The sequence below is a fragment of the Pimephales promelas genome, chromosome 23, assembly GCF_988280905.1.
Source record: "Pimephales promelas chromosome 23, fPimPro1.hap1.1, whole genome shotgun sequence".
NCBI classification, from domain to species: domain Eukaryota; kingdom Metazoa; phylum Chordata; class Actinopteri; order Cypriniformes; family Leuciscidae; genus Pimephales; species Pimephales promelas.
Genome location: NC_142791.1, coordinates 16,273,301 through 16,285,934, shown reverse-complemented (window position 1 = coordinate 16,285,934; position 12,634 = coordinate 16,273,301). Strand labels below are relative to the sequence as shown.

Here is a 12,634-nt window from a genome sequence, read left to right as displayed (position 1 = left end):
GATGTTGCCAGAGTGTTTCGGCAGCGTTGTAACTTCTGCCGGACCGTGGAATGAGGTTATAGCATTCAGTTTGTCGCTCACCAGGTAAGCATAGAGCAGGCAACATTGGTTAACAAGGACTGTAGTCTCTTCTGGGAATAGTTCTCTTCCCTTAAGCATATCAGTATTAGTTCCGTCCATTCAGCCAGACCTTTTCAGACTTGAGCGGTTCGTTGGACAACTCAGGGATTGTCTCCTTCTACACTTCCAGAAAACTGTGCTTTCTCCAAAGTCATAAAACAATTTTTTTTTAGGGAGAGTGGGATTCTATTGCTATGCAGGCTGAGACCCCAAGTGAATTCAAGCTCCTGGTGGATAACCACTGAACTATTACACTTTTTGAAGCAGTAAGAAATAATTTTTTGGTTGACACCACCAGTTTATCTCAATTTGCTCACAACTCCCTATTGGGCTCTTCTATTATTTTGAGCTCAGTCAAGGAAATCATGGGGAAAGCTATCCATCTCAATGGCAGTGTCTCAGCTGGCTCTACTTTCCAATAGTGAGCAATGGAAAACAATTATTTTGCATATTCGTGACATGTATTAGCAGGGGTGAAAAATTTTAGTCTGTCCTCCCAGGAAATTAATTCTAGACAGTTAATGTTGTTTCACTCTCACTCCTGGTTTCACAGACAAGTCTTAAAGAAGAACTCTGGCGCAAAAGGAATCTTTGGTCTAATTAATCATTGGTACCTAGTCGACCGTTCTCTGAGATTTGTTCGTCAAACCACGAACGATGTGCTGAGTGATCTGAACTGTATGAAGTTCAGCGAACTTCTGAACTGTATGAACGGTGTTCGGGGATCGACTTATCAAGACTATTTTCTAAGATGGCTCCTGTCTAAACACAAAGTGAACTGTCTTTATAAAATATCTTCTTATTAAACTGTCTGTACACTTACAAAGTTCTCAATCCTTCGTTTTTCATGTAGGGATCCTCATTATGTTACTGTGCTAATGTTGGGCTAATTTGAGCCTTGTTTAACTAGCAATTTCTTTTTACTTATTATATGCCACCATATACTAGCATTATACACAAAACAGTTTTTAGAGATAAAACACTTTACATTCGATTATCATGAAAACAAATCTCAGAGAAAGGTCTACTAGGTAGCAATGTGTTAGTTATTAGACCAAAGGTTCATTTTGCGCCAGAGTTCTCCTTTAAGTGTAGTCCCAGACTGAAATGCATGTTTGAGCTGTTTTATTAAAAGCTTTTTTTATTAATGGATTGCTTTGAAGCAAGAAGCTTAAAGTTTCAGTGCCGTTTTCAATTAGAATTTCATCTTAAATGTCTGCTATAAAGCAGCTCTCAAAGGTGTGTTCATATTTTTATTCATATCTGACCTCAATGGACTAAACAGAAGAAATTACCTAGAGAAGATTTCCACGTCAAAGGAGGCGAGCTCACCATACCTACCTATTGTGTAATTGACATGGACCAATGGTACAGTAGCTCGAAGTTTGCTTTGGTGGGCCGGAACGATTACATTTAGTACCTGTAGGTCACTGTGGTTTCCACTGAGTGGCGCCAAATTCCTTTTTTTCTTCAATACATATGAGATTGTAATATGTTTACAATGCTAAACATAGGCTATATCAACCATTAAATACGAAATCAATCCTACATGATCCCCTGCCCCTATCGGTATTGAAAAGAGAATTTCAAATCCATAATTAATCCTCAGATAAGACCTGAAAGTCTTATCCTCAGAAAGTGCCACGCTCCACATACTACTATATATATATATATATATATATATATATATATATATATATATATATATAGGGGGGTGGGGGGTGGTTATGAAGACAAATGCATTGTGGCATGACTTTTAATCAAGTTTAATCATGAATTTTAATCAAATGATGAAATGGTTCAACAGGTTCTCTAAAAACATTCCCACTATAGAATGTAGCGACACAGAGGCATGTTTCCCAAAAGCATCATTAGCCAATTATGTTTACAAGTTCGTCATCAGCATAGTTCAACGAGACGGTTATCTTTTACTCACCCTTAAGTTATTCCAAACCTGCATGAATTTTCTTTTGCTGAACACAAAATATATTTTGAAGAATGTCGGTAATCAAAGAGTTGATGGGCCCCGTTGACTTGTTTTTTTCATACTATGGAAGTCAATGGGGCCCATCTAATTGGTTACCCATATTATATATATATATAATATATATATATATATATATATATATGAAGAGTTTAGATGCAAAAGCCTCTAAGTGCCATTTGAAATTTTGTTCTAGAATGACCATTTTTATCAAGCTTGTGTATTGAAGTTCAATAATTTCACTTAAATGACAATTAATAGGTAATATTCATTGCCATTTAAGTGAAATTACTGAACTTAAATATACAAGCTTGATAAAAAATGATAATTTTAGAAGAACATTTCAAATGGCACTTAGAGGCTTTTGCATCTGAACTATATATATATATGAATATATATATATATATATATGTAAATCTTATTTTGTCTTCAGTAGAGTGTGTTAACTGTGTCACAAAATAAAGCTCAACAGATTTTAGCATCTCATTATTAAAGAACTGAAGAACTGTGACATTTGTTTCTTTAGGAGAATCATGTAATAACAATTGTTTTATTGTTAGTGACTATACAAAAAAGAAAAAAAAATAATAATTTGGGCTCTTTTATACTTTACACATCTTATTTTAACTGTCATAAACTATTTTAAACATTAACTAGGATTTAAACCAACATAAAAGTTTGTTATTTATATGTTATTCTGTGGGCATTTGAGGCCATTTAGGGAGATGTCACATCATAACCACAAGAGGGAGACAAAGCAACATAAATGTTCAAAATTCCCCTTAACAAAGACAAATTAATTACTGTGCAAGTCCAAACAGACATGTTAACATGTTTTAATTACAATGGAAAGTAATGCAATTTATAACTTATTTTGAGATCTTTTTGATGATTTTAAACCCAGTAAATCTTAAACTGCATTTTTTTAAATTCAAAATACATGTGTAAAAGACGTGTTAAAATCTCATGGAGTCACAAATAGCCTGAAATTGTCCTGTTTCTGTACAATGTTGACAGTTACTGGGGTGGAAGGGGGGTCAAGTGTAGATCACTCTCCACCTGTGGCGACAGCTGGATGAGGAACTTCTAAATTTAGGCAGATCTGTTGCCTGGGGTCTGGGAAGTGCTGCAGTTCCCCTCGTCTGTCAAACCGTCTCTCTTTATTAGACAGAAAGGAAGCTCGGGGACCATGGGAAAGTCAAACAATCATCATCTAAACGAGAAAATGGCTCTGTTTCAGCGCAGCATCACATTTTTTCGCCTCTGAAGGAATCTTGTTCACAATGCCAGAACCCCGTCCCCATTCACAGCCTGACAACCCCTGATTTGTGTATTCTTTTCATGTCACTCAGCCAATAATGTCACAAATTCACTCTTTTCGCGGGACAAGATGGATCCCCCTCTGCGACATATTCTGGACGCGCTGACAACACTGACACGTTTTCTCTAGCCTCAAATATTTAGGAGTTTTATTCATTGTTCCTTTTTTGGTAAACTTGAGGTTTATTTTGCATATTTGCACAGCTTTGGGTGCAAAGTGCAATATGCATCAATGCATAAGTATTTCATTTGCATAAAATCTCTGACTAAGTAAAGGAATGGACCACATAAACTTCTTTGGGCGACAGTCTGACAGAAGTGTTTAGCTCAGCTGGCTTCATACAGATGTCTACTGAATAAAACGTCTAGTGACAGGGTTCTTGTGGCGACACTGGTGGAGAATGATAAAATGAGACTGTTTGTTCTGGAGGATTTTTTAAAAAGATACTGTGGGTTCGATTGCAGTTAAAGAGTTTGTTCACCCAAAAATTGAAAAATGTGTCATTAGTTACTCACCCTCGTGTCGTTCCAAATCGTCAGAACACAAATCTTTTTGATGAAATCTGAGATATTTCTGTCCCTCCGTTAACGGCTATGCAACTACCAATTTGACGCTCCATAACGATCATATAGAGATCATAAAACTAATCCATATGAATTGAGCAGTTTAGTCCAATTTTTCTGAAAAGACTTGATCACTTTATATGATGAACAGATTTGATTTCGGCTTTTATTTACATATTCAACTCACAGATCAGTTATGGTAAAGGGAAGTACAAGCATGTTCGCTTGACGTGCAAGAACCAAATATGGTTCATTCTCGAGTTACGCAGCACATTTGAGCTTCAGTAAGAACCAATGAGATTCATTATTGTGTTTTACAGCACATTTTAACTTTTCAAGAACCAAGGAGCTTCATTCTTGTGTTACGCAGCATTTTTTACTTTCTCAAGAACCAATTAGATTAATTGTTGTTACGCAAGTCGTTTTAACTTTTTTTTAAAAAAACACTGAGGTTCATTTTCGTGAGAAAAAACAAAAACAAAAAAAAACAATAAGGTTGATTCTTGTGTAACGCGGCTCATTTAAACTTCAGCAAGAACCAATGAGGTTCATTCTCGAGTTACACAGCACGTTTGAGCTTCAGCAAGAACCAATGAGGTTCATTCTCGAGTTATGCAGAACGTTTGAACTTTTTCAAGAACCAATGAGCTTTATTCTTGCTATGCAGCATTTTTTTTTTTACTTTTTCAAGAACCAATGAAGTTCATTCGGTTGTTACGCAGCACGTTTGAGCTTCTGAAAGAACCAATGAGGTTAATTCTTGTGTAACGCAGCACGTTTGAGCTTCTACAATAACCAATGATGTTCATTCGCATGTTATGCAGCACATTTTACCTTTTTCAAGAACAAATGAGGTTCATTCGCGTGTTACACAGCTCGTTTGAACTTCTGTAAGAACCAATTAGGTTCATTCTTGTGTAACGCAGCACGTTTTGAGCTTACAATAACCAATGAGGTTCATTCTCATGTTATGCACGTTTCAACTTTTTCAAGAACACAATGAGGTTCATTCTTGTGTTACACAGCTCGTTTGAACTTCTGCAAGAACCAATGAGGTTCATTCTTGTGTAACACAGCACGTTTGAGCTTACAATAACCAATGAGGTTCATTCGAGTGTTACGCAGCACATTTTAACTTTTTGAAGAACCAATGAGGTTCATTCTTGTGTTACACAGCATGTTTGAGCTTCAGCAAGAACCAATGAGGTTCATTCTTGTGTTACACAGCATGTTTGAGCTTCTGCAAGAACCAATGAGGTTCATTCTCGTGTTATGCAGCACTTTTGAACTTAAATAACCAATGAGGTTTATTCTCGTGTAACACAGCTCGTTTAAGCTTCAGCGAGAATCAATGAGGTTCATTCTCGCGTTAAGCAGCACGTTTGAACTTTTTCAAGAGCCAATGATGTACATTCTCGTGTTATATAGCACATTTGAAATTCAGCAAGAAACCAATGAGGTTCATTCTCATGTTACGCAGCACGTTTAGACTTTTTCAAGAACCAATGAGGTTCATTCTTGTGTTACACTGCAAGTGTCAGCTTCTGCTCTCTCTCTATATATATATATATATATATATACATAGAGCAGAAACTGAACTATATATAAAATTTTATATATATATATATATATATATATATATATATATATATATTTTTTTTTTTTTTACTGAATAATTTATTTAGCAAGTACTTCATACATAAGACTATCACTTCGCATTTTTGTTTTTAAACCATCTGGAATTATGTCTATTGTCAGAATGTTACTGAAACAGCATTTTTTTTTTCATTTTATTGTAAGTAATGGTAATTGAACATTATGCAACATAATTTTGAAAAGAAAATAAGTTTGTTATATAATTACTATATAATTACAGTGTCGTCTAGCATTTCGTCTGCTTATGGCCATGCAGTATATCAGAAAAGTGTCAGAATTGCCACTTAAACTTTAATAAGAGAAGAACATTCCACCGGAGACATTCACAATTGAGTGAGTGAAAATCCTCAAGGACGAACTTAATTAATGGAAGCAATTAAGTGCCTTTTATCTTAAAGGAGAACAAAGAAAGTTTCCTCAGACGACAACCGAAAGGGTCCACTCAAATAATGGAGGGAGGTCTTTGGGGGAATTTAAATTGACAATATATCCTAATTTGGCAAACAAGTCAGTGGCACTGGATGACTTTATTGCCTGGCCCCTGTTCTATCCCATTATGCCCTGCTCTTCATGCAAGCCCAGTTCTGCAGCCCACTGCACAACCTTTCTATTGCCTAAGGCATGCCAAACCGTGCCGTTTAAATGACTTGTCAAAGTCATTGTTCAGTGTCAGATTCTTTTGTTCACACAGTCACAAAAAATCACAGACTTTATGCACTGGTTTATGAACTCATAGCAAACTTCATTTTGTTGCCTTTGAATGTATTTGAATGTATCAGGCATTTCAGCAGAGAGTAACATAAACAACTGAATAAATGGCGTATATTCTTGTTTGCTTTGAAATGATCATGAAACAGCATGAAACAAGACAATGCAAATATATGTTATACGCACAAATATGCAACCGTGCCTCCTTTTATTGGGCGCTTGAATGCTGTTCAGCAGGCTGCTTTATTACCACATGACAGAATGAACGTATGGTTATAGCATTGTAAAGATGATAGATACCGAATAATCGCTCCATGCGCCATGCGGAGCAATCAACCATGTGGAAAATCGGGCTAGAGCTTGTGTTTATTGGCATAGAGATTAAGGCAGATGTATCAGGAAATGTGATGCTTTCTCACTGCATTTTATCAATTAATTAATGCCTGATTTAGTGTCAGTATGTGGAAATGGCAAAGGAAACTTGGCACGCTCTCACGATCAGTAGGAGGATTTAAAAAGGGATCATTTTAAAAGCATTTTCTTGTGCAGCGGCAGCCGTTAACAATATCAACACTGCTACTCTGAGTCTCAACACTGAGTCTTTGACACATGCAATGATATTCAGCAAGGCTATCTATCTATCTATCTATCTATCTATCTATCTATCTATCTATCTATCTATCTATCTATCTATCTATCTATCTATCTATCTATCTATCTATCTATCTATCTACACTGTAAAAAAAATATCATAAAAAAACGGTCAAATGACTGGCAGCTACGTCTGCCAAACAAAAACCGTAAAATTAAAGTAAAATATCTTAAATACAATAAAGTACAAAAACTATAATTTTACAGATTTTTTTAATTAATTTTTTTTTACAGAAAAATACTGTTATTTTACAGGTTTTTTTCTGGTTTGAATTAAGATATTTTACTGTAATTTTACGGTTTATGTTTGGCAGCCGTAGCTGCCAGTCATTTGACCGTTTTTTAATTATATTTTTTTTACAGTCTATCTATCTATCTATCTATCTATCTATCTATCTATCTATCTATCTATCTATCTATCTATCTATCTATCTATCTATCTATCTATCTGTCTATCTGTCTGTCTGTCTGTCTGTCTGTCTGTCTGTCTGTCTGTCTGTCTGTCTGTCTGTCTGTCTGTCTGTCTTGTCATGGTGGCATTTTATTTATTTAACCAAAGCTTTGCATTTCATGATAGAAAATGTGCTTGGAAATACATCTTAAATGACTAATTCTCTCCCAAATGAAAATGATATGTAATTAAAAATGTCTTATTTACTGACCTTCATGTCATTCAAAACACTTACAATTTTATTCTTTGATAAAAGATAAAAAGAGATGTTATTCCCCTATAATGTCGGTTTACAGTGACTTCATGCGTCAATGCGTCTGAATTGTAGAAAGCAGTGAAGATGGGATGAAATGGAAGTAGCGACAGATTCAGTTGATAATTTCCTGGAATTCGGCATCGGTCCATCTATCGCTGTTTTCCATGTTCTTAGAGTAAGTACATGTAAACTGTGTGGCAAGCATTCGGCCAATCAAAGTACACTTGGGGCACTGCTATCCTGTTGTGCTGGGTTAGACCCTACTCTGAAGTAAGAGCTAATTTAGTCTCTAAAAGCCTTTTCTAGAACTAAAATCATTTCCAGTTCCTGCTGTGGGTAAAAAGCAGGTAGTTATAGGAATTATGAAAATGTTCCTCTGGTGCGAAAACCCCTAATGATCCATTTGCAGCCATTCATGAGTTAACAGTTCACTGAAGGAAAAGATATTCAGTGACATATGATGCATGAAATTGACCAAAAATGACAGTATAAAGACATTTATAATGTTCCAAATATTCTATTTCAAATAAATGCAGTTTTTTTTTTCATCACATAATCATGAAAAATTACAGTTTCCACAAAATATTAAGCAGCAAAATTTGTTTTAATAATTGAGCACCAATAATATTTGAGAATAAAATCATTATATTGGACTGATTTATGAAGGATGATGTGACCCTGAAGACTGGAGTAATGATGCTGAAAATTCATACATTTAACCATATACCAGAAAATAGTTATTTTAAATTGTAAAAATTGTAATGACATTTCATAACGTTACTGTTTTTTACAGTTTTTTTTTTTTTTTTTTTTCAAATAAATGCAGCCCTGGGTGAGAATAGACCCCTTTTGCGCCGACGTCACAGTTATGTCACGGCGCTAGCTGGAGGCAAAACAAAGTGAAAACTGGAGGCGGTCAATGCAAACCAGCACAGATTCGGCTACATAATAAGGAGCTTGAATAATTGTTACTATTATTAAATGTCATCTTGTTGTGTTGTTTGGTGCAAGAATTGATGAAAAATGAATATGCTGTATCTGGAACTTTTATTTCTAGAAAATATTCACATAATTAAAATCGCACTGTAATGTCACTCCTTACATTGTCGTTGTTTTGGCAGAACTGCGGATCGTACAAACAAGTCTTGTACAGGACAATGTAGGCATCTAAAGATTTATATGCCCTTAGTTTCTCTTAACGATCAGTTTCTCTATAAGGTAGGTGTAGAAGTCAGGCCACTCAACCGATGTAACGTACGTTAATCCTGTCAGATCATCCATGCATTGAGTGAGCGTATAGGCGGTTATAGGTCGGCCAATCTGGTTCCGTCCGTTAAAAATAATTTTTGGAAATAACAATCGCGGTCCTGGACACTGAGTGACCTTACACATTAAGATAATATCGGATTTTCTCCAGTCATTGTTAAAAAACAAGCTAACAATCCTTGCTAACTAGCGTTAATGAAGCGGCCAGATGGATCTTTCTGCCTCCACCTAAGCTCCGCCCACAAAAAAGTCACCATGTTTACCAACTGTAAAAGGGTCTATAACACTGTGTCCTAACTACACGCGGCGCAATAAAATTCCAGCGACAGCAAGTGTGTCTGTCCACACTAGACGCGACGCGAATGTGAGATGCTACACGTCAATCAAAATTCACAGCCATTCAGAACAGCGTGAAAGCGCACTGCTGGCCCGCACACGCATTGGAAATGGGTAAGGACATAATCAAATCAAGAAATAACATTATTAAAAATCAAAACATTAATAAAATACACTCATTGACTAATTTTGTTATGAAGTACAGTTGTATGTTTGCATAGAATTCATTTTGAACGCTATATTATATGCTTTCAAAATCTGAGGTAAATTATCTGTTATCGTTTGTGCCACAGAGATCTATTTTTAACTAAAATAAATAATATGTGTACTCATAACCAGTGTAATATCTCTGTGTGGGCGGATCTGTCAGCCGCGACGTCGCATAAATAGGAACCGTTTCTAAATTAGAAACTTTGCGTGTCGCCGTTGCGTCCGGTCAAAAACTCTGGTTAAAGCTGCATTCACACTACACACGACTTTGTTGCTGCAGGTCGCCAGTGGCTGTGCTGGAGGGCGTTCCAACTACTGGTTGCCTAGTAATGTTTGTGAGTGACATTCACGGATGTTAGACAACAAATACGTTTTATTGACGCTACAAACAAATATTTTGGAAGGAAAGGTCTAAATATAAATGGACTCGCACTGAAGAGTGACGTGCTCCACTGACTTCACTCCTATTGGTTGTCGCTGGCGAAAATCACTCTTCATTTGCATAAAGTTAAATATTTCTCAACTTTGTCGCGTCGCTGGACACGCCCCACCGGTCGCGACCGCGATTTGTCGCCGGAAGTCACCCGCTCACCATTGAAAATGAATGGTATCGTGTCGCTTGGTCGCGTGTAGTGTGACGGTGCGGATCCACTTGTCCGTACGGCACTTCTGTCGCGCCGCGCTCCGCTTTATTCCTATGGGTGACGTCACGCGACTTTGCCCATACAGCATTCTGGGAAGGCGGCGCTTCATTTAGAAAAATGCTGCGCATCAAAAAGCTGGCCAATGCCCATTTTTACGCAAAATAATTCCGTTGAACGCGCCGCGACTATCCAATAGAAGTAGAGCCGGGGGGAAGTCTCTCGATGGTCCTCTGTTCTAGACTGGCCGCTGGCTCAAAACCACGCTCATAGCGGTAAACTTGAGGAACGCTCATCAAAGTTCAAATGTGGGGAGGCGTCGCGACAACACGCGACTGTCGTGTCGGACAAGTGGATCTCTACCGTGAACGGGGCTTTACATGGAAAAGATCACCGCATGTCGCATCGCGTGTAGTTAGGACACGGTGTAAGAAAATCAGACATCTTTCAAAAACATTAATGCATATTTTTGATCACAAACGTTGGACAAGTAGTGTATGTAAGTATGCATGTAAATAGATGTATGTATAATGATAATGAAATGTGTGTTACTCACTAAAAGCTACTGTTTGACTTAAGAAGAATTTTTTTAAAGTGTTTATGCACATCGTAAATGTAAACATTGTTTAATTAAAAAAGATTTTATTACAATTCAATGTTATTGGCCCCTTCTTTGTACGTATTTGAGAAATGTCCTAGCGATTTCTAAAATGAATGTTGTTACTACGCCATTTTTCCCAGTGTAATCCCAATGCATTAAAATTAGGGCTGTCAAATGATTAATCACGATTAATCACATCCAAAATAAAAGTTTTAGTTCACATAATATGTGTGGCTGCACTGTGTATAATTATTGTATATATATATATACACACATGCTTGTATATATTTTCATGTATATACTGTATATAGATTTATATGTCATTTATATTTTATAAATATAAATATTTTATATATAAATATTTTTTTTCTTAAATATACAAGAATGTTTGTGTATTTAGATACAAAATAATTATACACAGTGCACCCACATATATTATGTAACAACAAAACTTTTATTTTGGATGTGATTAATCGTGATTAATAATTTGACAGCCCTAATCAAAATTCATTTTTATAAAAATCTGTTGTCGCTGTCCTCGATTCTGATCCATGCTAAACCCCCAACTGCAAGCTTCAAATGTTTCCAAACAGTTACTAAACAAAACACTGTAAATTCTATTACTTGTCTTGCCTTATACTTCAGTACAATATTGGTGCATTATGTCATTGTATTGCGTACTTCAGCAGTCTTAACCACTGTACAGTAGTTTCAAAGCAAAGCAAAGCCCATGATGGTGGAAGCAATGGTGTCAGGTGACACTTAAAAGGGAAAGCCATCTGCAGGAAAAGATATATGACCCAGTGTCTAAGTAATGGACTTCTGTGTGAACAGTCCCTACAGACCCCCTAATGCCTTGTTAAGAATCTGTTGAGTCTATTTCGTCTCACTTTATTGCCACTAACATGGAGATATTGTATTACTGACAGGAACAAATAAGCACATGGCGACAGAATAATATGGACTCAAATGTTAGAAAGAGGTTTGCGTTCCTCTCAGAAGGGAGCTTTTCTGTCAGTGTGTTATGTTTGCGGCTCCTGAGACAGAAAAGGGGAATGTGATTTTAAGTAAATGGAAAAACTCTATGCGTTAAATAGTTTTGCAGTATCTGTTTTCGGCATGCTTGCTGCTGTTTTGTGTTTGAGGGACCGACTGCAACTGTGTGTGAAATTGAATTGGTGAAATGAAAGATCTCTAAGGACCATGAATCAGTATTATTATTTGCCGTTTAGTGTAAGATGCATGCTTGTTATGCTGTAATATTTCAACAAATCGTTATGTTTACTTCCACTAATCTTAAATTTGAACCGTGAGAGATACCGTGTGCACGTTGTTTATTGTGTGACTGCATGATGGCATCACAATGGAGGTAATTTTCTAAACTTTTCCACATCAAACATATTATACGCATATGTAAACACAATATAAGACTCAAGCTTAAATTCTGATTTATAGGTCACAAAGTATGAAGTATTGGTATTTTGAAGAAATAAAACTATAACGCAACAGTATATATCAGATCTTGCTACAAATCTAATAAGACTTCTGGAAGACAACACAATAACTGTGTTCTGTATAATTGTTTGGAGTTGTTTTATATAATGTTTTTCCTCAAAAATACAGGCATGATCCCATCTCATTAGAGAGCGGGTGATTTCCATTGACACGAGCAACAGTGAAGCACAAATAAAATGCAAACGAAGAGCGAAATTCGATAGCGAGAACCAATAAGAGTGAAGCCAGTGGATTGATCCATCACTACATCCTGTAATAGTGTCGTGACAAGATGGAGGAGAAGTACATTTCAGAGATCAACAATTCTCCAGACCTCACCCAGGTGGTGGGACTCACCTGAGCCTAAGTTATTGAA

At 36.4% G+C, this 12,634-nt stretch overlaps 1 pseudogene; it reads left to right on the top strand.

Moving 5' to 3' along the window:
* Positions 1-4,684: 4,684 nt before the first annotated feature.
* On the top strand, positions 4,685-10,578 carry LOC148969429 (uncharacterized; annotated as a pseudogene).
* The last annotated feature ends 2,056 nt before the right edge of the window (positions 10,579-12,634 follow it).